This window comes from Camellia sinensis, chromosome 10 (genome assembly GCF_055761805.1).
Source record: "Camellia sinensis isolate YWXY chromosome 10, ASM5576180v1, whole genome shotgun sequence".
Lineage (NCBI taxonomy): Eukaryota > Viridiplantae > Streptophyta > Magnoliopsida > Ericales > Theaceae > Camellia > Camellia sinensis.
The window spans coordinates 14289709-14315732 of record NC_138970.1 but is presented as its reverse complement, the minus strand read 5'-3'; the positions used below and the strand labels follow the sequence as shown (position 1 = coordinate 14315732).

At 28.4% G+C, this 26024-nt stretch overlaps 1 long non-coding RNA gene across 1 annotated transcript; it reads right to left on the bottom strand.

Moving 5' to 3' along the window:
* Positions 1 to 13530: 13530 nt before the first annotated feature.
* On the bottom strand, positions 13531 to 17945 carry LOC114276723 (uncharacterized). The gene is made up of 3 exons (XR_003634344.2): positions 16859 to 17945; positions 14874 to 15115; positions 13531 to 13984 (listed from the first exon to the last, which is right to left on the bottom strand). It is a non-coding gene; the product is annotated as an uncharacterized LOC114276723 (long non-coding RNA).
* Positions 17946 to 26024: the final 8079 nt, after the last annotated feature.

The window sequence follows — 26024 nt, the reverse complement described above, 5'->3', positions numbered from 1 at the left end:
GGTTATTCTGGGCGGCTGAGGTATTTAAAAAAAAAAACATAAATAATTTTTAAACAAATTTTATACAAACAGAATTTTCATTAAAAAAAACTCGTCCACAATAATTTTTTTAAAATTATAAGTCAAAATAATAGATAATTTGATTTGAAATAAAAGTATAATAAAAAAAAATCATAACAATGTGTTTAAAATTTAATAAATTTTTTAAATTTGTCAAGAAAATTAATTCCGAAAACTCGGTTAAGCAAAATCTCCCTTTTTATATCATTACTTATAATTTAATAAAAATGGGAGAGAGAGAAAATTAAAGCAAATGAGACAATTCGGTGATCCTAATTCTTGATTTAAAAAATTCTAAAAATACATAAAATTTATATAAAAAATCTTAACAAGAATGATGTGATAATACTATTATTGTAGATAGATTTATCTTCAATAGTGTTTTGTTTTCATATTCATAATAAGTCACATCTTTATATATAAATTTTTTATTTATATAATATTACTCATCCTAATTATTCTTTTTCAAAGAAGATACTCCATATAAAGAAAACAAAGGGTTTGACATAAGCAAAATTTTGTGTATCCTTTGTCTGAAGTATAAGGATTTGGTGATCTTGGAATAAAATCACATGTTATTTTTGCTTTGATATATTGATTTGCAGAGAGTTTTATTAATTTTTTTCATGATTCAATAAAATAGATAGATAGATAGATAATAACATATCCGTCAGAGAGTATTCAGTGTGTTTGGTTTGAGTTTTCTAGATTAAGTTTTTTAAAAAATGACTTTTTTGATTTTTGTATTTTTTTTATTTTTAGTGAATATTTTTTAAATTTTAAACATTTTTTTTTACTTTTTTAGATGCACCTTACTTAGATGTATCTAAAAAGTAAGAAATTTGTAAAAAAATATTTAAAAAAATTAATAAATACATAAAAATACAAAAAATGTACTGAATTCTTGTATTTTTTTTATATTTTTGATATTTAGTGAATTTTTAAAAGATTTTTGTTATAATTTTTTTACTTTTTAGGTGTATTTATATTAGGTGTGTCTAAAAATTAAAAAAATTACTTAAAATATTTAAAAAATTCAGTAAAAACAAAAAAAAAATGAAAAATAATAAAATAGAATTTTCTAAAAAATGTTTTTTAAAAAGTGGAAATAAGCAAATTTTCTTCCAACACTGCAAAATAATTTATTTATTTTTTTAATTGCATTATGTAGTGCTAATGCGCATAGTCTCAACTGGTGTAATTTGTTTGGAATTGCACGAAACCTCTAATACTTCTAGTTTGGGAAGACTAAATAAGTGTATTTTTTGAATTTTTATGAAATATGGGTTGGGTTTGAAGTGATATGTTAGAGAAGTGATGTGACTTAAATAAGATAATATGACTTAAATAGGATAGTGACTTTTTGACTTTTTGTCTTTTTTTAATCATGCCAAACTTGGCAGGTTACAATTAAGTAACTCCAAGGGTTTGTCTTGATGAATGATCTATGCAATTTAAGGCCACATTTGTTTGGTAGATTAGGTTGGATGAGATTGTTAGTGCAAAAATTTTTAGTGAAAAGATCGTTAATGTTGGAATTATTAATGAAAAGATTAAGTAAAAGTGTATTTGTTTTGATTATAGTATGAGAGATGATTAATGATAGGATTGTTAAATTATTTTTATATAAAATAAATAAATAAATTATTTCTATATTAAAAAAATTAGAACAAATATTAAAACAAACGGTGCACTTGGTAAATAAAATAAAATTAAAAAAAAATTAATATAAAATAAGCACAATCCCTTCACTATTTTTCTAGTTCCACCCAAATTCAGCCAAGTTAATCCCCCATGTGAGAGTATTCATAGTCCCATGGGACTACTAGTCCCCTTCTATTTTTATCAACCAAACATGGGCTATGTAGAACCCACAAGATTGATAGTCCATTCCTCCCACCTATGGAGCCAAACAAACGTGTGTCCTAAGGGTTTACTCCCTCTAAAATCCCTCAATTTTGACTCTCCTCACCAGTAAAAAAAAGTTACAACTAACTAAAGATAATAACATGATCTGTTTTGAAAGACTTGTTCAGACGGTAAAAAAAAAAAAATTATAACAAACTAGTGATGATAGCATGAAAATCAAATTTCTGTTGCATTGGATAGTTTTGAAAAATTCTTAGTGCATATAATTCGATCACAAAATTGAATAGGAGTACAATTTTTTTTACTTGTGTGGAAGATACACATTAGATACATCTCATATGAAAGAATTAAGAAATTTATATATGATTTTAGTTAGTACTTATAATAAATGTTATACCTATAGATGATATCGTTGAAACAGAAACTTCCACCAAGTTTCAAAATCACCTCAAATTGACAAATAATTAAAAAGTGACTATTAAAAAGTCAACGATTTTTTCTATTTTTCTGCCGGTCTTTTATTAAAAAAAGTTAACAAAAATAGTTGATTTTCAAAATAATCTATTTGCATTAAATACCTATGAAATATCAAATAAGTTTTTTTTTTATTATAAAATTTATATCGAGTATTATTTTTCGATGGCTAATTTATGTATTAATAGGATTCAATAAAACATTCATTAAAAAAAAAAAGAATGTATTGATTTTTTTTAATTCTATGAGTTCTAAAATAAGGTGGAATCACATCGATAATTTTTCCCTTCTCTTTTTTTTATTATTTATTTATTCAACTAATAAAATATTTAAGTTATGTTTAGATAGTAAATTTGATATTCATAATCCTATTGGATCAATATGTATATATATATATATATGGGGTTAAGTTTTAATTTGAATTTAAGCGAACTATTTGAGCCCATGGGAGTGTCATTTCGGTAATTCAAATTATTTATTTTGCACATCCTTTTGTGTATTATCCCTGAAAATAATTTGGTTGATTCAAAGAGTGTACTTTTTCATTTTATCATGTTTGTTTTTGAAAAATAAATGACAATTGTCTTTTTAAAAATAGATTTTTTTTTTTTACACAAACACAATAAAATATAAAGATTACGATTATCGAATCGATCAAATTTTTCTTTAGATGATATAGGTGTGGAGCCTAACAGAATGAATGATTGAGATTATCAAAATCAAACATGTGGTAATTTGATTAGATTGGAAAGTTGAACGAGATAAAACTTCGTTTTTTTTTTTTTTGTTCGGTTAAATCTCTTTCTTTGTGATTTTTTTGACAAAATGCACATTTTTAGATTAGTTTAAACTTTCACGTCCAAAAATCAAAAAATAAAAAAAATAGAAAAAAGGTAAATTATATAAACTTCCATTGAGATTTAAAAAAAAATACTACAGGTCTTACAAGTTAGATATAATAACATTTAATTTTTTTTTTTAATTCTTGTAATAGTTAGTTTTATTTTCACCATATTTTGTTAGTCAAATAAATTAAAAAAATAATCATGTCATAATTTTTATATTAAAATATATATTCTTTATTTATCAATGTAATTTCATATTATTCAAATTAATTTCGATCACTTTAAATTTATTAAAAAGAAAGTCAACATAATTATGAAAAAATAATAGCTTTATATATATTAATTAATATATGAATAGATATTATTATTTTAAAATTATAAAATTTATCCATTATATAAATTACAAAATCCAAAATTATAAGTAGTAGTCACACTTACAATTTCTTTATTTTTGGGGCGAGATTAGTGTAATTTATTTATAAAAAAGACAATTGGATAATGGAGCATTGAAAACCGTGTCGGCCGGGTTTTGGGAGGCTGTTACTGGACAACACATAGGGATTCGTGCCAAACTCCAAGTTTGGTTTTGTGTGTATGTGTGTGGGTACACGTGGGACATGGGCTTCACACGTGTAACTAACTGTTAATGTCTACTTTACTTTTACTAGTAGTTATCTCATGTTTTTGTACTCCTTCCTGCTCTACTCAAAACAATTCCTACCAAAAAAAAAAAAAAAAAACTGTTTTGCACCCAACTAAACACTCTTTAAATTTCATCAAAAAAAAATAAAAATAAAACAATTGATTGACAACACATCACTGACTGTCTTATGAATTTTAAAGTTCTACGATATGACATTTGACTAGTCATTTCACCCCCTCACCTCACCACCTTCATGCCTTTTTCTCCCACTCTTTTCTCTGTCATCGTATATATATATGCTTACAAATTTATACATATACTAATGATATGACGTTGGGCGCGTTATACTTGCGTTAAGATCTTTTAGAGTGCATTTTTTGGAGTGATTTTTTAAAGTGATTCATTTAAGAGTTGAGATTTAATTTTATCAAAACGATGTTGTATTGGTGAGTAATTTCAAATAAAAAAAAGAAAAAGAAAATAAATTTTAAAATTGCTACGCAACAGGTATAGAGAGAAGAAGAGAGAGAGAAGCAGAGGGAGACGACGCTGCCTCATGATGCCCCTCCGTCGCCGCCGTCCTACCGCTGACCAACTCCCTCGCAGCTACTATACAATTTGACAAAAAAAATAATAAAAAAGAAAGAGAAATAAACTAGGTCAGCCAATACCCACAATCCATCATCGACAATCACAATCACAAAATTTTCAAACAACTTAGCAAGAAAAAAAAGAAAGAAAGAGGCGAATAAATGAACAATTCATCTCAAATCCAAGTAGTTACTAAAAACCCACAACAAAAAACAACCATTAATGATGATTCTTCAAAACCTAATTAATGTTTGAGAAATGTGTTCAATCCACCGAACAGAGGTGAAAACTACTCCATCTTACAAGCCTTGTTCTTCAAAAAACCTAATTCATGTTTGAGAAATGTGTTAAATCCACCGAACAGAGGCGAAGACTACTCCATTTTACAAGCCTTGTCTAGCATAGACATGGTGGTTCTCTTCATCGCCACCACTTGCAGCATTGGAGGAACTTTGGCAGGGATCGGCAGTGGTGTAGAAGTGACGGTGGCAACACGTCGGGGGTGGGAATGAGCAGGGCTGGGCGGCGATGTGGCGGCCTCCTCCTCCTCTTCTGTCTTTCTTCGATCTCTCAGCCCTTCTTTCTCTCTCTCTCTCTCTCTCTCTCTCTCTCTCTCTCTCAATGCTTCACAGAATAGCACTGAACAGAAATTTTATTTTATTTTATTTTTTTCGAAATTACTCACCAAAATGACGTCGTTTTGGTGAGACTGAATCTCAGCCATTGGATGAATCACTCTAGGAGATCACTCTAGAGAATAAACTCTAGAGGATCTTACCGCGTTATACTTGAGGGAAATGGTTTTCTAACATACATTATATTGACTAAAATAATAGATTTCATCACTTTTGTCTCTTCATAAGATATAGGCCCTGTTTGGTGTAACTGGTAAAATTGATTATAGATTATGACTTTAATAAAAAATTATTAATCTGTTTGGTGTAACTGTTGGATTATAAATTTAAGTTGATGAGTAGTGTTTGTCAAATAAATTGTGGAGTAGCTTTTTCAATTAACTTTTATTTTTTATTATTTACTACTTATTTACATTTTTCATAAAAAATAATAATAATATACTATAGTCCATTTGGGTCTTTTTCTATTTTTAAAAAAATAAAAAATAAAAAAATGTAAGAGTATAACCGTAAATTAACATGTCCACAGCAGAAACTGATAATCAGAAGCAATGGGTGTGCAGCTTCTCAGAATCAGTTTTTTTGACTTAAAATAAGTTGTTAGAGCATATCCAACCCACTAGGTATATAATGCTTGTTAGTTAAAATACCTAGTATAACTCATTTTTTCAACTCCAATGCACTAGGCATATGATTAGGTATTTTAGCTCAACTCATATTCACTAGCTACATGTAGCTAGTCTTCATGGCTAGGCAAAATGAATTTAATCATTAGGATCATTTACCTCCATCTTTGTTGCTGATGTGTCATTTTCTAAAATTAATAGTATTCAGATAAATAATTAAAATAAAGAGTATGGTTGGAGTAGAAATATGAAATAGTTGATAGGCAAAATAAAATATATACTTTATAATAATATTTAGATAGGTAAAATACCTATTACCGTTGGAGATGCTCTTAGAATCAGAAACTGTTTGAAAGAAATTTAACCAAACAGTCCAAAATAGTTTTTCAAAAGCCAAAAGTTATAAGTTAGCTCAGAAAAGCCCAAACAAACGCCCTCAATATGGCAAGTGTGATAATTTATATAGTATACAGCAATATTCTTAGATTATTAAATAACTTCTCATTACACTTATGACTTGTTTGGTAACAAATTTTTTTAATAATTTTTTGATTTTTTTAACTAAAATATGATTTTAAAAAATTAATATATTTGAGATGATTTTTTAGTCCTTTATGAAAAGATGTGTAAAAAGTAGAGAGAAAATAAAATTTTTAACTTTTTGGTATAAGTTGTTGGTTTTTAATTTTTTTTAGTAACTTTTTAAATTTTAAGCTAAAAAATGATGTTATCAAACGAGGCCTCGAGCCTCGTTTTCAAAATAGGCTATTTAGTATTTTTTTATGAAAATATGTGACAATTTATATTAATTTTTTAATTAAAATATTTAGGTCTCGTTTGGAAACAGATTATTTTAGTAACTTTTTGACTAAAATTTGAGGTAAAAAAATAAGTATGCTTGAAATGACTTTTTAATTTTTTACAAAAAGATGTGTAAAAAGTAGAAAGAAAAGAGAATATTTGACTTTTTAGTATAAGTTATAAACTTTTTGATTTTTTAAATACTTTTTAATTTGTAAGCTAAAATTCTTGTATGCCAAACGAGACCTTAGTCTCCAAACAAGACCTTTAAGGTTTCAGATTAAATTTATTATAGGATCAATCATTTGAATAATAACATTGGTAGAACAAACTTTTTCAAGTTTAAATGAATCATACAAAGTGTCAAGAGTAAGAGTTTAAATTCTCATCTATATGTAAGGCTTATTTTGAAAAGTAAAAAAAAAAAATCAATTTCTTAGGTGTTTGTTTGACTTTTTTTTTACAAAAATGTATTAAAAAAAATGGTGATGTGACTTAATAAGTCAATAAGTTAACAAATTGACTTTTTTTTTTTTAATTGTCAAAATATGGTTAAATGATTTTGCTATATGTAAGTATACTTAAGGTGATACCTAGGAGTCACTCTATGTAATTAGCTCTTTGTGGAATCTATAATAGCAACTTGGACAATATTTTTAATTTGTTTAAATTTTTGATAAAATTGAAATTCTCTTTTTTAAATTGAAAAAACATAAATAAGCTAAAAATTAGAAAGCTTTCTCAAACACCACACATTGTTTAAAGTATAATACTTCTCTGTAAATTTTTCACTTTTGCACTTTCATGAACCTGACAAGTTAATGGTGGTGGAAAAGAATAGTTATCCTTCATGTTAAAGCCCAAGTTGGGACCAAAAGAGAGCTAAAGAAGTCAAGGTGGTAAGAAAAGCCATGTGAATATTCTCCAACATTGTCACTCTCATCTTCTCTTTTTTTCAAGTGATCACATTACTACAAGATGTGTCTATGGTGCGCACTTGAGTAACTCTCTTTCCACAAAATTTCATACTATTTATAATTGTTAGGGTTATTTAGGACATTTTATAAGGATAGTGATGAAATTCTCTTCAGTCTATACATTTTAAATTTATGTCTCCCCTACACGTCGTATTCTGGTGCGTAGACTGTTGACGAAAAATATTAGATTTATTAAATAATTATAATAACATGATTTTGTAGTAAAACATTATTAATAAAAATAAATATAATGACATAATTTGATTATAATTTTATGAAAATAATCTAATTCTTTTAGGATAAATTACTATGAAATCTTCTGAGATTTATAAAAAAAAATACACTAAGGCCTCGTTTGGGAACAGGCTAATTTAGTAACTTTTTGGCTATTTGACTAAAATATGAGTTAAAAAAAACTAGTATGTTTGGGATGACTTTTTGACTTTTTACGAAAAGATGTGCAAAAAGTTGAGAGAAAAAAGAATCTTTGACTTTTTGGTATGGGTTGTTGGCTTTTTGGCTAATTTTGTAATTTTTTGACTTTTTGGCTAAAAAAGAAGGTTCCCAAATGAGGCCTAAGTCTTATAGTTTTAATATAATTATATTGAACTCTCTTGAGAATTTAATTTATATATCTTTTTATCAATATATTGTTAGTTATATGAGAAAAAAATAATCAGCTTGTTTGGTTTTGGTTTCCAGAAAATACTTTTTAAAAAATTCTATTTTTTTATTTTTTGTATTTTTTTTTCAAAGAATTTTTTAATATTTTAAGCAATTTTTTTAATTTTTAGACACACCTAACATAAATAATATTTATGAAATTTTTTTTTGAAAAATTCACTAAATACCAAAAATACAACAAAAAAAAATTCAATACATATTTCATATTTTTGTGTATTTATTAATTTTTTAAAATATTTTTCAGAAATATTTTACTATTTAGATACATATAACTATGGTGCATCTAAAAAAAAAAAAAAACTTAAAATTTTAAAAATATTCACTAAAAACAAAAAAATACAAAAAAAAACAAACTCAATTTTTAGAAAACCGAATTCAAAAAAATGAAACCAAACACACTAAATATTTTTATATCTTTGGGTAAATTACACTGACACCCCCTGAGGTTTAGGTTTATTACAGTTTCCCCCTCACCTTTTGGAAATTACATCTCCCCCCATGAGGTTTGAAGTTTCATTACAGATTCCCCCTCTTCAGCAATTTAATTTTTTTAAATACCAATTTTGCCCTCATTGCGTAAATTAGATTGACACCCCTCACATTTTAGAAATTACAATCCCCTCCTTAAGGTTTAAAGTAGCATTACCAATTGCCCCCGCAATTAGTATTAGTTGGAAAAAAAATTCATTGAAAAAAAATTAATTGGAAAAAAAAATTATTTGAAAAAAGATTTTGTTAGTAAAATTTTTAAATTTTTGTTCATAAAATTTTTAAATTTCTGTTTAAAAACCAACGTAAACTCATTTTTTGAATTTACGTTTTTTCCTCAAATTTACAAACTGAGACAACCATTTATAAACCAAAAAAATTATCAAACAAGTTTTTATGACAGTTTTTTAAATTTTTGTAAATATAAATTAAAAACTGAAAACGAAATGATCACCAAACAGACTTCTGATGGTAAAAATGTCGTAAAATTAACGAATAATTAAATAAGTTACCAACATAAGAAATGACTTATCAAAAGATTCTTAACCTATGTATGGTTTGATTTTTAGAAATTTTTAAAAAAAATTAAAAATTAATTTGGTTAAGAAATAAAAAATAAAAAATAATTATCATTTTTATAATAATAATAATAATAATAATAATAATAATAATAATAATAATAATAATAATTGATAAATTCAACTGATTGTAAATTTTCAGTTTAATAATAATTGTCATGGTAATAAAAAAAAAATGAGTTTACGTTGAGGAAAAATGAAAATAATAATCATTTTCAACTGAGAATGATAATAATAAATAAATAAATAAATAACTGAAAACCAGTTGGTAATAATCTTAACCTAAAATTTTCATTATTATCATTTTTCCGTTGATAATAATAAACTGATGAAAATGATAATAATAATTTTAAAACTAATTGTAAATTCAACTGATTATAATAATAATAATTATCATTTTTTTTAAATTAAAAATTATTATTATTATCAGTTGAATTTACGTTATTATCATTTGGTTAAGAATTAAACTTCTTTTCAAATAATTTTTTTTCTAATTAAATTTTTATTTTAATGAATTTTTTTTCAACTAATACTAACTGAATGGGCAATTAGTAATGCTACTGTAAACCTTAGGGAGGGGATTGTAATTTCTAAAATGTGAGGGGTGTCAACGTAATTTACCCAATAAGGGAAAAATTAGTATTTAAAAAAATTAAATTGCTAAGAGGAGGAATCTGCAATGAAACTTTAAACCTCAGGAAGGGATGTAATTTTCAAAAGGTGAAGGAGGGAACTGCAATAAACCTAAACCTCAGGGAGTGCCAGTGTAATTTACCCTATATCTTTTATACGGAAATATATATTTTTTGTTATTTATTTTTGTGTTTTGGCATCATTTGAATTAATTTTAATTCATTTAACCTTGTTAAAGAAAAAATTAATCAGCTTATTTGGTTCTAGTTTTCAAAAAACAGTTTTCAAAAAATTGTATTTTTTTATTTTCCGTATTTTAATATTTTTAATGAATTTTTTTAATATTTTAAGTAATTTTTTTTAATTGTAGAGACACCTAACATAAATACACTTAAAAAGTATAATATTTATAAAAAAAATCTTTAAAAGATATACTAAATACCAAAAAATACAAAAAAAAAAAAACAAGATTCAATACATTTTTCATATTTTTGTATATTTATTAATTTTTTAAAATATTTTTTCATAAATATTTTACTATTTAGATACATCTAAGTAAAGTTTATCCAAAAAAGTAAGAAAAAAAATTGCTTAAAATTTTAAAAATAAAAAATGTTTGGGGCCCCCACAAAAAAAAGACCCCCCATGACCCCATTAATGTATTGACCATTGATGTGTTTGAATTTTTTTTAAGAGTGTTGTCTGACAGTGACATAAATACTTCAGATCATTTTGGGGATTGTAGGGTTGTGTTTTGTGAGAGTCTCTATCATTACTGATATATATATAAGAAAATTTTTGGGACCCCCACAAAAGATGACTCTCATGACCCCCACTAATGTATTGATCATTAATGTGTTTGAATTTTTTTAAAGAATTGTGTCTACAATGACATGAATAATTTATATTATTTTGATAGTTGTAGGGTTGTATTTTGTGAGAGTCTCTATCATTATATATATATATATATATATATATTTTGAATGTTAAAAAAAAATCTGTGTAATCTAGCAGCTTTGCTATCCAAATTGGTGAATACACGTTACTTATTGGCAACGGCAGATTGTGAAAGTAGGAGGTTTTTATATTTTTGGCTGTGAAAATCTATGAGTCATGACTACCAGTCCTTTTTGTCTCTCGAGGAGTCCTTTCAAACTTTTTAATCTTTTTCCATAAAAGCTTTCACTTTCAAAATACGCTGCATTTGGTACACATATACGTGATCTGACAGTTAGTGCCCGTTTGTGAATTTAATTTTTTTAATAATTTTTACTTTTTAGTGAGGCTTTTAAATTAAATAATGGGTTGATTAACGGATATTTATAACGTGATTTTTTGAATTAAAATTATTGATTTTTTTATTTTTTTTTTGTGTGTGACTATTTTTGCAAAAATTTCATTTGCAAAACGGTAGTTAGGTTTTATTTGGGAACATATTTTTTAGTAATTTTTTAACTAAAATATGATATTAAAAAAATTATTATGTTTGGGATGAATTTTTTATTTTTAACAAAAAGATGTGTAAAAAGTAGAGAATTTTTTTTTATTAAGTAATGTTCCATTAATCATATTTATATGTTATAAGTAGATATATTATCACTTTTATTATAATTATATTAGTTGAATGAGTTTTACCAATTTTGCATATGCAATTTCCTTTTTTTTTTTTTTTTTTTGGTGATTAATTATGATTTTATTTCACTAGCTAAGCTGTAAAAACCAGGCTATAGAGGCATATCCATGAAAAACAGAAAAATAGCACAGACTACTATTTACAAGCCATCAACAAAAGAAAACAAAAACAAAAAACACAAGCAAATTGAGAAAATACCTTATAAGGTATCAACATAAAATATAAAAATTAAAAAAACTAAGATATTTTAACGTTGCATGATAGAGGAAGGATCCCCAATCCATACAAACAATCAAAGAATGAATTCTTTCTGAATTGAATGAGCTCCACCAAAGAATCAAAAGTCAATATGTCAATATGTCAATATGAACCCATCATTGTAACCATTCAATCCACATATTTTGCTTGGACTACTCACCACATATTTGTGTGCGTGATTTGATGTTGGTGTATATGTTATTGGGAAAGGATGAGAACTCCATATATGGGAAGTGGGTGAGAATAATTGTAGCAGATTTTGTGGAGGACAAAGGGTCAAAAATGATTCACAATAGATTTCCATATAGAATGGTGGATTGGGCTCACCAGCTCAAGACCTTCCCATTCATTTGGGAATCATCAAATGCATATCCCACCAATGAAGCCTCTTCAACTCTCGTCTCTCACCCTTAAGAGATTTAGAGCGGACAAATTCTAATTTCAAATGGAAGGACAAGCCAGTTTTGACTTGGTGAAATGATAGAACAAAAAGTTATAAAAACCTCACCTCTAGGGTTTGACAAATTTTGGATTTGTACAAGTCTTGGCACAAATGATTGGGGCTTTTGACTCATTGAGGACTCGTTTTAGAATCAACTTTAAATTTAGATATTTTAAGTTGGATTTTTGTGTTTCGTCATGATTGATACATGTAATTTATAAATAATTATGGGTGTTTGGTGTTTACTAATGGAAGTGGGTGATACAAAAGCTTCGTTTGACAAGGACTTTTGTGATTGTTTTAATCACAAACAAAATAAACTATTTTACTCACAACAAACAAAATATTACATCCAACTTATAATTATTGCACTCTTCTCTCACAAAAAAAAGTTAAAAAGTCCTTCCCAAACCAAATTTTTTAGCTCAGACTAAAATAGCCAAAAAAGTCAAAAAACCAATCCATTTTCCAAAAGGAGGCTTACAGAGAATGCTCTTCAAAAATAAATAAATAAATAAATAAAATACAAATTACACTTTGTTGCTTTGAATTATGAACAATTGTTAATGTACCCTGTCAACTAAAAATTATTACTATATTTTATCTTGTTAATTTGAATAATGCTATATATACTAGTTAATATACTAACTAATATGCTAACAGATGATATGACATAATTTTAGAGGTTTTGGGTATTTATAATTTTTGTATAATAAGTGGGGCCAACAATAATGACATAACACTAGTTGGTACACTAGTGTGTACATTAATTGGTTCATGTAATACCACTGTGTTAATTTCCTTATTTGTTTCAATCACTAGAGGAAATCGCATTTTTGGCGACTAAAAATTTGATCAGCAAAAGTCCATTTTTAGTCGACAAAAGCTATTCGCGACCAATTTTTTTAGTCGCTACCTTGGTCGCCAATTAAGGGTCGGCAAAAGTAATTAGCGACCAAAATTTTTGTTAGTTGGGAAAAACTTAGATTTGCCAATTAAATTTTTGGTCGCTAAATATATATCATTACCGTGACGAATCCATTTAATCGCTAAAACACTTTAGTCGCAAAAAATGACATATTCCCAACTAAACATGTTAGTCATCAATTGTCACATTCCATGACCAAAAAGTTTGGTTGCCAATTGTCACATTTCACGACCAAAAAGTTTGGTCGCCAATTGTGACATTCCACAACCAAAAATTTTGATCGCCAATTGTCACATTCCATAACCAAAAAGCTTGGTCGCCAAAAGGAATGTTTGCGCCAACATGCAACAAAATAAATCTGTAATTCATAATAATCTATCCAATCTATTCAATACAATCTGTAATTTACAATAATCAATCAAATCAACAATTCACTTGAATTATGAACATTCAACAAGCTATATAAATCATCAAACTCTGAACCTGTTTAATTAAAGTCAGCAACTATTATAAGTTTTCATCCACAAGTAATTCCAAATTATGTATTCCTTCAATTAAAAATCCGCTTGTAATCTATATAATCATCCAATTCACATCTATTTAGCATTAAAATTTAAAACATATTCCTTAAGTGAAGAGTAGAACTCCCTTCACAGAGCATCAACAGCTTTCATTGATAGAGTAGAAAGAAAATTCTTCCAACAGTATTCATATCTGGCCATGTCTCTTTCAGCTTCTTTCCAGGCCTCATAAGCCCAGACAAGAGCAAGGTGATCACTGTAATCACGTGAAAATTGTGCTTTTGCTGCTTCTGCTAGCTGCAAAGAGAAAGACACACAAATCAGTTAGTGAAACAGATAAGATAAGATACTCAATTTTCCAGCAAAAGCTATCTATTAGTGAAACTACAACTAAAATACCCAGTTAACAGCAATAGACATAAAATTATAATAGCATAAAAAGTCAAGAAAAATCATGATGGATCTGAATATTAAAGTTATAATAGTATTGGACTGCTAAGGAGGCAAGAAAGGGAAACAAAATTACACTGTGGCACACTATCAATGAAGATTTTGAAGTAGAAAAACATGAATCAAAATGAATGATAAGAATCCACCACTCACTTTATTTTTACTTAAATTATATATATATATTAACTTACTGTGCTGAGTAAGGAAAAAAATTTACAATGTTGATATGACATGATTATGGATACATGATATATTACTCAGTAATTATTATATAAGTATAATAACAAATCTAACATGTAAATGTGATAGGTACACATATATCAAAATAAAGCATAAACGAGAGCTAGCCACTGCAACCAAGGCTGCAACCCCAGTTGCAGCAAGACCAGGCCAAGTTAACACAAGCAAGGCTGCGATACCAGCCGCAACCAGAGCAACTAAAGTCAAAACAGATAGAGTTGTAGCTTCAGTCATGCTCACGTGTTATAAAGAGAACTAGCATAACTGTTTCAAATAATTAGGCTGTTAGAATTAAACCGTGATTAGATTAGTTTGTTATGATTAGATTAAATATAAAAGCACTGAATCTTTGTAATCAATTCATCAATCATGGTTTTTGCTGGGTTAAAGAAATTGAGCCTAACAAGTGTAAGGATAAGATAGCTTTGAATACAATAAGAAAGAAAGTTTTGATGTAAAAGGAAAACTATGTAAAGATTGAAACCTCAAGAGATACCGCAATTTTGACACCTTCTTTGGCTTCTATAGCTTGATGAATCCCCTCAGACCATCTCATTCTCTCTTCAACTCTCCCTGTCAACTTCAGAAATGTCTTGTTGTGTTAATGTGAGTATTCTGCTCAACTCTCCCCTAAGACCATTTATGTACTCTGTTCAACTGTTTCATAATTGAAGTCCTTCAGGGTATCCAAACTACAGGTCCTCTGCTGCTAAGTCTCCTAATATAACGCATCAAAACCTATTCAAACAATAAGTTCATAAGATTAACAAACATTGGCAGACACCAATAGCCCAACAGTGTAATAGACAATGTAACTAATCAAAAACTAAATGGCAATACTACAAGAATATCATAACAAAAAAATTTAAATAACATAAAAACACAAATGCCAAAGTCAATTCCACAGATTTTTAAAAAATCACTGAATGTCAATAATCTGGAACAGTGAACTACACACCAACGAACTAAGAGAGTATGAGGTCAAGGGTACTCAAGTAAGTCTTATCACAAGAAGAACTCCACCTCCTATGCTACTGCCTCCCATGTACCAGGAGAAAAAAAAAGAAAAAAACTAAAAAACATGTTCAACACAAAACAACAATTCAACAAATCCAACAATAATCACACAATTATAGAACGAAACCAATTCAGACAATCCAAAATAGTTTTTAATTCAGCATCAACAGAAAGAACTTAATTCAGACAACCCTAAAATATGTTATATGTGCCTTTTTGTGGGTGAATAAAATGTTATATGTGCCATTAATGTGAAAACTCAATTAAAAATTACACACTTTAGGCCCTCAAATATACCATAGATATCACTTTAAAATATACCATATATTCTGATGCTTTACTGTTAAGAACATAAATTTAGGAAGAGTTAGCCACGTTTTGAGGGGAGTGAACACTGGAAATTCAAGAAAATTCATGCTATACTTTTAGGACTGCAGTCGGGTATTTAGAATTAGGCAGATTGTGAATAAAGTAGGGATTTCATGGTTGTTTGGGTACTGTGTACCAAACATGTGGACAGTAGCTAGGCTGAGTTTTTAGTTTTTTGGTATTAGGCTAAGATGTCTGAAGAGAGTAGGATTTAGGCTTATCAAATAGTATTTTAAGCGTATGAGAAGGTTAACAATGTCTAATTTTAAATTCAGAAGGACCTGATATTGTATAAATTAAAAGAAAAATGAAGAGAAGTAGAAGAAGAAGATAGACATCGCATTCAAATTCCCCAAGACATCAAGCCTGGGGATCAAAGTATAGCACACAGTTTGCCTCTCCATATCAAGCTACAATTAATTTTTTTTTTTTTAATTGTACTCTAAAAACCTTACCAAATTCCACTACTATCAAATATAATAGGCACGTGGGAATATGGAAAGACATGAAGTCCACTACTATGTGTTATAAAAAGAACAGGTCAACTCAACAAAGCATAATGATTCATGATTGCAATTTGATATTTTTGGTTGCAATTTGCAATTTAATATTTTCAATTAACAGAGATCCATTGTCCATATGATAAACAAAATCGTAAGACATAACTCTATATTGGTTGCCATCACTTAAATCAGTCACTATCCAATAACTCACACCAATAGAATTCTTAAATATATATAACACAAATTATTTTTGGCCTTCCAGTTTGAGAAATCCGCTAAGTGGATCAGAGAGCCATTGTGAAATCTACCTAATCTGACTAGCAGGATCTAGGAAAATTCAAGTGAAAAATTTATGTTTTCCCATGGTCCATGTTTGTCACTGCAACCAAACCCATCAATCCTTCAAACAACTCTCCAAGCTATATGATTCTTAGTAACTTTTAAGCCATCAAATTAACAGTAGCATTTAAGGAATAATTCAAACTAATTCATAGGCTATAATCTTTACACAAGATGAGTTGATTAAAAATAAATTTTCAACCTTGCAAGTAGAATTTCAAAAATTCTTCGCCACAAAAGAATTATTATATACCTTTGTACAATCTGTCACAGCCTTTTTATGCTCCCCAACTTCTTGTAACATGAAGCCCTGCTAGATAAGACCTCCATGGAAGCAGCACCATCACCAGTCTTTTCAAGAAGAATCACAGCCCAAGAAAGCCACTTTATGGTATCAACATACTTCCCTTGTTTGTAATTATCCATCCTCTTGTTCTTCGCAGCTGAGGCTGAAACACCAGTAGGCGGTGTTTGGAAGCCCTTCAAGCTCAATTGCCCCATCCATGTCATTCCCTCCCCCAAACTCTGATCCATCCCCTAATCGTTAGGACCCAAACTCTGAAGCCCTTAAATCAGTCACTCTGTTAATTTAAGACCTTACGATTCTTATTTTTTGATATTTTTGGTTCTAGGAACTTCAAGGAACTTTCTAGAATTTATCTTATTTCTATAATTAACCTTCAAGGAACTTCTTGGAATTTATCTTATTTCTGTAATTAACCTTCACCTCTTTTCAGATTGTTCATTGATTTTGATTTTTGACATCAAAATTTTTTCGCTGTGAAACCCATAAAACTAAAATCAAACCCATTTTCGACATCAAGAAGAACATAACTTCATAGAAATCAAACACTTCATCCAAACCAATTTAAGAAATCAACACAAAATTGAACTAACAAAATCATATAAAACCCTAGATCAACTGTAAGAAATGAGAAGAGAGAGAGAGAGAGGCGATTCCAGAGACCACAGAGAGAGAGAAAGAGAGATTGCAAGAGAAAAGTGAGAAAGGTAAATAAGTTTTTATGGGTAGATTGAGAGAGATAAAGAGATTGTGTGTGTGAGAGAGAGATTCATACTGCTATTGTTCTTTAGATCACCATGGCAACAGAGAGAGCTTGAAACAGAAAGAATGATATCGAGAGAGACAACATCGAAGAACAACGCATAAGAAAAGGAGTTAGGGCTTACGTATAAGAAAAGGGCCTAGAGTGCAACGTACGGTGGTGACAGTGGAAAGGCGAGAACGACGGACGTCAACGTTAATGGTGAGGCGAGGTGGGGTGAGGTTTGGTGGTGAAGGAGAATCTGTATAAGAGAGAGAACAATCTGATTGGTTTAAATAGAGAACAAGCGGGGGCAATTAAATGGTTTCCCTTTAAAATTTTCACACATTTGGCGACAAAATTTATTTTTAGTCGGCAAATGTTATTATCTGCAACCAAAATATTTTAGTCACTAAAAGTTTTTCATTCCCACTTTTTTTTTTTTTTGGTCTTCCCTCTTCGACTTTTGCAGACCAAATTTCAACTTTGGTTGCAGAAAATTATATTTTGGCAACTAAAAAAATATTAATCAGCAAAACTCCAAACCTTTGCCGACCAAATTTTTATTTAGTCGCCAAATAAAAAATTTTTGCAACTAAAATAGTAAATTGGTCGCTAAAAATTACTTTTTAGCAACAAAATATTTTTAGTCGGTAATATTATCAAGTTTTCGCTACGATTTTTTTTTTTTTTTTGGTCGGCAAATGTCAATTTTTTGCTACCAAAGTATTTTTAATCGGCAAATGTGTATTTTCTTGTAGTGGATCTCAACCTTTTAATAACATTTATTATGTGTGTGTACGCGCAAGGACTACATATATATATATATATATATATATATTCCTCTTTGATTCTAAAATTGATATATGCATATATTTTCTCACTTATTTTTTTTTTTTAAAAAAGAAGAAGATATATACATATTTTTTTACATATTTCTTAGTAAATGAGCTTCTCCTTCCACAGTTTGATAGTAAAATTAGTATGCGTAGCTCACATGCATGTGCGTGCCCTTTTTTTTTTTTTTTCATAACAAAATGTTAATCGAAGGTTGAAATTATAATATTAACGGACAAATGTAGTAATTTTTAATTGGGGAGGTAATCACCCAATTGAGATGTAAAGTATAATTTGCTAAAAACTAAAATAAAAGATCTTATATTGTGGTGTTGCAAACATTTCAATGCCTACATGCCCATGTTTTATAAACATAGTATGTCGGTACGTTAATAATTAAATGGTCCAGTTAATAAGTGTTTTTAGAATACAAGTGAAAGGTTAAATATTTGTAAAATTTTTACTAATTTTGATACATTTTTGTTAAAATTAACACACTTTTTAATAATTTTACATATTTAAAAAAAAAATTATACATTTCCTAACGTCAAACAATATCCATGAAACCCGTGTTAGCATTTGTTATAATTAAAAATCATTAGACACTCAAATTATTAGAAGAGAATTGATGACTAATGTTGGATCCTGAACCTATTTTAATGTGCAGAGTTTAACATAAGAAAAATCAACCTGTAACAAATCTCATATTTAACTTTTCGATAAAGACAAATTACATGCAAATTGTATCTAATACTTTAATATAATTTTATACGTAAATCAATGGGCGTGCTTGTACTATAAATTGAGAAATAAAAAATAAATAGATAAAATATTTTAAGCTATCTGGTAGTTGAATCTAACTGGTTACAACTAATTTTGTTTTGGACATAGGGAGTGTAATTTTGTTACTGATTAATTTGTTATCAAATATGAATTGCCCTCTTGAATTTTATTTTATTTTATTTTATTTTTTCTGATTATAATATCTTTATTTTGTTAGAAAATTAATAATTTTAATGAGGATCAAATACATCATAAATTAGAATTAGACGTAAATTCTCAAAATGGAGCGAGGCCGGCCTCTGTTTGTATTTGAATTTTCTGATTATATTAATCTAAGTTTCTTAAAGATTTTTTTTATTTTATTTTAAAAACATAGTCTAAAATTTTTATTTTGGTTTCAATTTATCCCATGAAGGTTCCCTAAAGAGGGGGAAGGTGGACAAAAGTATAAATATTAAATTCTTGTGCCCCGAGTAATTAAAAAGCTCAAAGTAATTTAAACCAATGTGATAGTTCTCTTTTATACATAAATTTATCAATGCTAATATTTTAGGATTATCTGGTGAATGGGATAAACTATTATTTTAAGGTTGTAATTCTGAAAAGTGGATTAATAATGAATAATTAGTTGAAATAGTTTCCAAAATTGGAATGGTTAAAGTTTTGGGTTTCACCTATTGCCTCATAGAGATCTGACAATTAATAATGATTACAATAAAGAAGGGGATCTAATACAGCAATGCTATAGAGCTATAAAAGTAGAGCTGTAAAAAGAGCTCTACTGAGTTGGCATGTCCAAAAAAAAAAAAAAAAAAATCAAGCTAAAACATCACACCAATTTGGACCCCACACAGATCCATGTCATTAGTGCATGGTTTAGAGCTCTTATTCTAGAACTCTCAAGCATTTTTCGGATCTAATAATATAAGAGATTACTTGGACATATTAAATTTATTTTATTTATGAGTAAGAAGATTTGAGACAACAAATTTTGTCCTTCTTTGGTTGTGCTTTCATTTTTTTTCATTTTTTGCTTTTATTATTTTATATTTTTGAAAAAAGAAAATTAAAAAGTCTCAAATTTTTTTTTTTCATATCATTGTCATTTTTGTATGAAAATAATTTTTGAAAATTTAAAAATAACTTTCGGCATTTCTTAAAAGTGAGTTGCTTTAAGAAAATTTGCCGCAAATAATTTCTAAAAAAACTCACCGAACAAGTGTTTTGAATTTTTCAAAAAACAAAAATGAAAATAGTATTATATTGTTGTAATGGGTCACACTTTAAATTTCAAATTTTCATCACTACATACCATGTTAATGAATAATTTTTTTTTATATGTAAAATTTATTAGTTTGTATTTATATGAAAGCAAAAGGAAATATCATAACAATATCCACTTTCTGGTGCCCTTTGACCTCCACCAATTTAAGCAACCCTACCATCATGAGATGGGCATAACACTTGCTTGAGTGGGTTTGAGATTTGGGGCACTCTTCTCTTCCACTGTCTATTTGATAGAAACTCTCTCTCTCTCTCTCTCTCTCTTTCTCTCTCTCTCTCTCTTAACAAACTTGTTTTAGGGCCCTTTTTTCTTTGGGTTAGAAGGTCTTTGGTGGCCAACACATAAGATGGATTTAGGTGCAAATGGCCCAAAAAAATACCCCACTAAACTACATCAAATGCATTTAAAACATGTCTTTGGTATTTCAAGACCAACACTTAAAAAGGATATTATGTCAAAGCATCACTACTTAGTCAATCATAGTGCTTGTTAAGGATGGCAGATAAAAGTTTGAGAATCTAGAAGAAAATCTTGTTTAGGTAGGGTTGTCGGCATTAAAAAGCTAGTTTTTTTTTTTTTTTTTTTTAACAATTTCAGATATTTCCATTAAATTTATAGAATATAAAATTTTAAAAACAGCGACATCAACATATTTTTATTTCCAATAAAAAAATAATTCAGAGATATTTTAAAATTTAAATTAACGTAATAATTATAGACCAATAAATTTTAGATTTTAATGATTTGTTGCAAACATATGAAATAAAATGAAAATTTTATCGGTGGTACTATATGCACCAATTAGTATACTAACTAGTTAGTGAAGTAATTGGTGCATATAACATTATTCAAATTTTATTCCAATCATGTAAATAAGAAGATCTAAATCCCAAGTTAAATATTTTTTTATGCTAGTATTTTTAAATTGTAAATAAATTTTGTCAAATAGAGTCATAATTTTTGTAACAGACGAAAAAATGTTATCATCTAATGTATAAAGAAAGTGCTACGTATAAACAAATTTTTTTTATAAGATTTTCTAATCACTGACAAAATAATTGGTCTCGTGTATATAATGTAAGTTGTATAACTACTTTTGTATTTAATAATTAATAAAAATTAAATAAAAATTTATTTATGTCCAACATTAATCAAAGTAAAAATAGTAAGGGCAATGATTGGTGGCCACAAATTCTGTAGTTCAAATGGTCCGAAAATGCCAAAACGACGTCGTTTTTGGTACAAAACAACTCTGAAAATGTCAAAACGACGTCGTTTTGGTATTTTCAGACCATTTGAGCCACAGAATTTGTGACCACCAAACATTTTCTAAATAGTAACAAGGTGCAAACAAAGAATCGACAATGTTTCAGGAGTATGTCATAATCAAAAGTGTTAATTTGGATGAGGAAGAGAAGAATTTTGGAATATATTCAAACCATGCACGCAAAGTAGGCTTTAATATATAGCTTTAACAAGACTGATTTGATAGTAGTTTCTACATATTGATGGTGTTTGGGAAGTGAGTTTTTATGTAGATTTTATTAGATGTAGGTTTTTATGAGATAAAAAATTTTTAGTGTTTGGGAAGATAGTTGGGTTTTTATGTGGTTGGATGTGATGTTTGTGAGAGAAAAAGTGAAATGATTATGGGGTTGGATGTGATATTTTGTTTGGATGTGTTTTTTTTGGTTTTGCAAAACTTTTGTCTTTTAGTGAAAAAAATGAGAAAAAAATTTGGGAACTTGCTTCACAAACACCACCATTGAAAGCTTAGGACTTAGAAGGTAAAAAGAACTGTATTTATGTTTTTTAATAGTTATGTTGTGTTTGGTTGAGGGATTTGGAAAGGGAAATGGAAAAAGTAGGTGAAATGTGAAAAAAAATATACCCACATTTCACATAGTTTCACACACCTTTTCCCTTTTCTTTTCCAAATCCCTCTCCAAATCCCCCTAACCAAACACAACATTAATGTTTTTAAATTATATAAATGATCTCTATCTCATAATTTATAAGTAAAAATTTTATCAAATATTTCTATACAAATTTTAAAAATAAAAAATAAAATTAATAAGTCACCTCATATGCTATGCCAAACAAGGCTTATATAGTTATATAATAATGTTTATATTTGAATCTTGTTATGTGTTAGTGTTAGACTTGGTAAAGTTGTTAAAAAATTAATAAAAAAATATTAGGTGTCAAATTAATAACAAAATACTAGTATCATTTTATGTTACTAAAAATATTATAAGTCCCAAATATTCTATCAAAAATTAGCATTGTTTTTTTGTTTTTACCTTATCTACAAGAACAAATACGTGTTGTTCGTTCGATAATTAATTTTATCAATAATTTTTAATTTTTTATAAAAATAAGTACAAAAAAATTGAGAAAAAATATTAACTTATTGTATTGACTTTTAATTTTTTTATTTAATATATTTCCAAACAAAGCCATATAGTATTCATCAATCATAAATCATGAGGAATAAAGATGTTCATTTTTTTCTCTCCCTGCTCTGCAATTCCATCTCCCATTTTGTCCATCATGAATTTCCCATGAAAAAGTGAGGCAAACACGAATTTTGTTTACCCTAACACATTAATTTAATTTACCACGTTTTTATTCTAATGGGTTATTTTGACAAGATAATTAAAAAATAATTTTTTATTTTTTAAATTTTTTTAAAATATATATATATATATAAAATATGTGAAAAATAATTTAACTTAAAATAAATTTAAAATTAAAAAGACAATTTTTAACTCCCTTCCTAAAATATTCCAATGTAGAGTGGGGGCAGGACAAAACCTTCCGGTAACCATTCCTATGGAGGAGTAACTTGTCACGCAATACAGAGAAAAAATTGCAGGGAAGACCAGATTACTTGTGATGGTGGTCTTTTCAGTTGATTCGTCTCCACTTTGATTTGATTTGACAATACAATAATAGTTAGTGCATGTGGAAGGGCATATGATGGAGACCCACGACGTGGAGACTTTTACTTGTCAGCTTCACATCATCACCCCTCTCAACGTCTATCAACCGTTTGATCATTTACTGAACTGGGTCCCATGACCCAAACCCTCAATCATCTCCACACGTGTCAGTAAACCATGTCTCTCTACATATGTAGAGTATTTGTATGTATAGGTAATGAAAAATCTAAAAATCTGAAAATCCTATAAGTAATAATTGCAATTATGATCCAATTTAAAATAATAAATAGTAATTTTAATTAAGTAATTAGGTCAAGTTTAACAATCCAAAAATAATTCATCTATTTATCTTTTTATCCTTTTTTTATCATATCACCTCTCTACTTTTCTGTATATTTTTTCGTAAAAAGATAAAAAAGTACACTTATTTAGATCATCCCAAACAACCCCTTAATAACAAATTGATACGTGGAAAAAATTATAATTAAACTCCTTCAATTATGAAAAAAAAATTATGAGTCGAAATTACAAAACAATTCATTAAGAAAATAAAAATAAATTACACACAAGAACTCCCAATTATCTAACGAATCTACATTCGAATTAAATCGAACCTGATGTGCCTCTGTTATCGCAGTCTTTACCTCGAAATTGTTTTGCCCAACGTTGAATCCACAACGTTGATATCGAATCCATGACGATGCGCCACTCCGAAATCTACCAAAAATTCAAGCTCAAGTTTTTCAAAATCCAATGACGAGCACCTCTCTCTTTATGAATGAAAATATAAACTTAAACCCCTTGATTATTGTCAACATGTAATCTGTTGATCCATCGATCACTTTCTATTCATCAAGAAAACTAACATATAAACACCATCTAATGTAGTATACTTTGGTTGCTCTTCCCTTTGAGAATTTAGATGAGTTAAACCTTAAAAATAGCAAATAACACACTTTATACAAAATAGCGCCGCAAAAACCGTTCAAGCACTCATTTTACCACTCAAGTAGTGTGACTAAAGACGGTACTCACATATAGGTTAACCGCTTAAAGGCAACATCTACCACTCAAGTGGTAAAACATTCTTTCTAGAAGTTCAAACCACAAGCAGAGATACAAGATGAACCACTTTCTCGTGCTTAGTCAGGGAAGTGACAAATAAGAAATGCTCAAATCAAGATACGGAAGATTAGCACAAACTTCTCTATACAGACACAACTCAAATTAGATTTGTATCTAAATTCTCATAACTCATAGATACAATTGAGCAAATGAAAATACAACTGAATAGAGTTTTGTCTGACAGAATTGCCAATTGCAAAAACTAACATGAAAAGAGTAATATGATAAACCTACCTTTATCGATTCATAAATTATTCAAAAATTAATTTCCACCATACTTTACATGGACCTTATAAGAATCACACACGACACAAATTAATCTCTACTATAACAATTACCCATTCAAAAAATTCTGAATGGCACTATAACATTTTCTTAGTTTAGTGACATTTAAAAGTGCCACAAAACTATTGGTATAATGACATTTTTCAGTCTTGTGGCATTTTGAACAAATGTCATTTGTATCTGTGCCACGGTAGATACTTGCAAGTGTCACTACACCATCATGACTAAAAACTTTCAATGACATTTTGATGTCATGGTAGCTATTATTTGTGGCACTATCAAGTGCCATTAAAAAAACAGTTAGTAACACTTATAAGTGTCATTACACCATCAAGACTAAAACATTTCAGTGACACTTTAATGTCAGGGTAGGCACTATTCGTGACGCTATCAAGTGTCATTCGTGACGATAATTCATTGTAGAACAATTTGATCTGCTCTTACGGAGACTCGAACCGCCAACCTCCCGCACCATAAACCTTATACACCACACTCTCCCCATTACACCTCTATAGCACCACATGATTATATATGCAATATATATTATTTATATAGTACATACATCCATATTAATATAAAAGTATATGTATAAATATAATTATTTTATTGAACATAATTTATGTAAAATAAACTATTTACTAGCAAAATAAAAAAAGACCACTTTTGGCGACTAAAAATATTTTTTACTCACCAATTCTATATTTTTGGCTACTAACTATTTTTTAGTTGCTAAAAAATTAAACTTTTGCCAACCAAAATCGGATTTGGTTGCCGAAGATGCAATTTCAGCTACCAAAATTTTGATCGTCAACAAATTTAATTCCCGCCTTAGGATTTTAGTTCTCCCGCACTAAAATGACCATTTTTGGTGACTAAACTTATTTTTTAGTCGCCAATTGTAGACTTTTGGCTACTAAAATTTTTTTAGTCGGTAAAACCCATATAACCAGCTACCAAACTTATTTTTAGTCGCCAAAAAGCTTTACTTTAGGCTACAAAAAATTTTTTAGTCACTAAAACCCATATAATCAGCAACCAAACTTAGTTTTAGTCGCCAATTATAGACTTTTGGCTACTAAAATTGTTTAGTCGCCAAAAAGCTTTACTTTTGGC